This window comes from Sciurus carolinensis, chromosome X (genome assembly GCF_902686445.1).
Source record: "Sciurus carolinensis chromosome X, mSciCar1.2, whole genome shotgun sequence".
Taxonomy (NCBI): domain Eukaryota; kingdom Metazoa; phylum Chordata; class Mammalia; order Rodentia; family Sciuridae; genus Sciurus; species Sciurus carolinensis.
Window position 1 is genome coordinate 35,303,249 of NC_062232.1, and position 3,130 is coordinate 35,306,378.

General features: G+C 38.7%; 1 pseudogene; it reads left to right on the plus strand.

Annotated features, from left to right (window-relative positions):
• The first annotated feature begins 1,420 nt into the window (after positions 1–1,420).
• On the plus strand, positions 1,421–1,596 carry LOC124971293 (40S ribosomal protein S29-like; annotated as a pseudogene).
• The last annotated feature ends 1,534 nt before the right edge of the window (positions 1,597–3,130 follow it).

Sequence of the window (3,130 nt, forward strand, 5' to 3'; positions counted from 1 at the left end):
GGAGGATCACAAGTTCAAATTCAGCCTCAGCAGTTTAGTGAGGCCCTAAGCAACTTAGCGAGACCCTACCTCAAAATAAAAAATAAAAAAGAACTGAGGATGTGACTCACTGGTTAAGCACCCCTGGGTTCAATCCCTGGTGCCAAAAACAATAATAATAATGATAATAATAAATTTAAAAAGATTAATTTCATAGTCAGCTGACAAGGAGGCCAGGAGCTATAAGTGTGATGGACTGACAGATCTGGCTCCATAAGAATATTATAGGCCAGACTCTAAGGGAAATGACTAAACAGACTCCATTTTGCTCTGATACTCCATGTTATGTAGGAAATAAGCTTCTCCCATGGGAACATCCTGCCTCTGTACCCATAATCAGTTACTTAGTGTGACATGTTTAATAATATACAATGGCAACTCCTATGTAGTAAAGAATTGCTCTCTTTTGATTCCTATTGCTTCTAAACAATGTACCATGTAAACAGTGATTGTGTGGATGTTAATAACCATTCTTTAGTTTGTACCTTGGTAAGGGTCATTTTGACCCACTTCCCCTTCTGTCGATGATCTCATGATGTTAGTTTGTAATTTCAAATCATAGCAACAGACACTTATGATTAATGTGATTTTTGGTATAAGAACCCCTACAACCCTGTGGTTGGGGCTGTTCTCCCAATAGCCATTTTTTGGGGCATTGTGTGAGACAGTCAGCCGTCCGGCTTAATAAAGACTCTCAAATTTGGACTTCTCAGTGGTGATCGGTCTGTTCTTAAGTTGCACCCCATAACAATAAGCTCAAATCTACCTCCCCCAATTGCCTGGTAGTGGAGGGAATTTATAGGAAGGGAAAGGGCAATGTTGTTTTTTGATTGGATATCAAAAGGGGGTACACATATTTCTTTTGAGGGGAGAAGTTATACTCTGTGTGTGAAATTTAAATCTTGTGACATCATTGACCAGCTAAGCTAGCTTCTTTTACTCATATAATTCTTAAAAGTTGGCTCTAAACTGTAAGAATTATTGTGAAAGTCTTGGAGACTTTTCTTGGAAGACAATTTAAGGAACTTATGTTGGGTATGTCCAGGCTGTAAGTGTTTTGATTGCCACTAAAATATTAGGGTCTTGATCACCCTTAACCCTACTCATGGAGTAGGAGTTCCATACTGACAGAGGCACATAGAGGGAACAAGGAGTTATTGCCCATTATCACCAACAGCTCAGCTCCTAAATTGGGGTTGCCATTCACAGAGATATACACAATTGTCCCTGAATTCAGCTCCAGAGCCCTGGCTCAGAAGTTTTACCTGTGGGAGGAAGCAAGCCATAGAAGAGAGAGCTCCAATTCCTCCCCAAAAGGAACAACTTTATTTGTAACAAAAAGTGAAGGAGACTTGTGCCTTGTTGCACCCTTGAAAGCAAAATGGGTCACCAACAACTTTATTGGAACCATCTGTGAAAATTCTGTCATGGTTCTCACTCTTGTCATGTCTGCTTAAACTGGCATGGTCTGTCCTGGACTGGAAATATAGCCTGAACATGTGCAGGCCCTGCTTCTCTCAGTATGTGAAGGATATAGGATTCAATAAGTTGGATTAAGTGATCTGCCTCAAATGGATTGCCCAAGACAGTCATGCAGTGAAAACAAACATGCTAGCACTTTGCACATAAAATAAAATTCTAAAAATCTTCAAAAAAATGTGAAGAAGTTCAAAGCTAAAGGAGCTCTCTAAAAAAAAAAAAAAGAAATCATGGTGAAAGGCAACTGGTAGACTCATTGGAGATATAGGCTTAACTGTAGTTTGGCTATTTGGCCAGAGAGAAACTAGAAAGAAGGAGGTAGAAAGAGCCATCCTGGTGTCATAATAACTTCAAATAGTAGTTTTGGGGAAACTGTGTCTTTAAGGCTGCCCAAGTTTGACAGGATTCATGGGTAAAGCAATAGAGAAATCACCTGATAGTGAAACTTAAATGCTGGGTGTGGTCAAGGAAAGAGACTGTAAAGGAGAATACTGGAAAACCTATTGTCCTGCACTTCTGTGGGCATATCTAGGGTTGCACTTTTTGAAAAACAGTATGAAGGGATTATACTTCAGGGGTACATAGATTTTTGCTGAAATAATTCAGTCTGAAATTAAATAAATCAACAAGCATAGGGAAGTTCAAATTTTCCCTTTGAAATTTCCATATTTCCATCTGCTGAAAATAAGTGGTAATAGATTCACAGGAGAAAAGCCATAATAAATTTATTAAATGGTAATTTTAAATGACACAGTGACCTTCAGATCAAAGATCCAGAAGTAACTACAATTTTTATGCTTAGGATTGCTGAAGCATGAACAGGTATTTAGAAATATTATTGGACAAAAAGGGTATGATCTAATACTAACAGACTGAGGGGGGAAACTCAATAAGGTCTGCCCAGATTCTTCTTGGTCTTTCTGTGCATCATTCTTTCCTTTCTGAAATGGGGGTCTTATGACCAACAATCAAACAAGGTAGGTTAGATAATTTTTTGTACCAGGGATTAAACTCAGGGGCACTCAACCACCCAGCAACATCCCCAGCCCTTTTTTTGTATTTTATTTAGAGACAGGTCTTGCTGAGTTGCTTAGGGTCTCGCTAAGTTGCTGAGGCTGACTTCAAATTAGTGATCCTCCTGCCTCAGCCTCCCGAGGCTATGGGATTACAGGCGTGCACCATCATTGCCCAAACTAGATACTTTCTTTATAACTAACTCATATACAAAATGTGTGGATGGGAGTCAATAGTATTTTTAGATTTTATAACTGCCTTTGGGAGAAAAGGGTTCTGGTTTTTGTGACTTGTATGGGGAAGAGGAATGCTGGTTTCTATGGCTTACTTTGGAGAGAATGAGGGGTGAGAGACCGGTAGGCAGAAACAACTCAGAAGAGTTTATGCTCCTAAAAGTTGGGTGATCATTTTCTGAACCCCAACCCAAGCATATGACAAGATTTGAAAGGGTGTAACTATTACCAGAATTGCTATATTATCTAAAATTTTTGTTTTCATTAAATATTTATTATCATGAAAAGAAATAGAAAATTATGATCCACATACTGCAAAATAACAAACATAAACAGGCAACAGAAACAACTGATTGATCAGATGT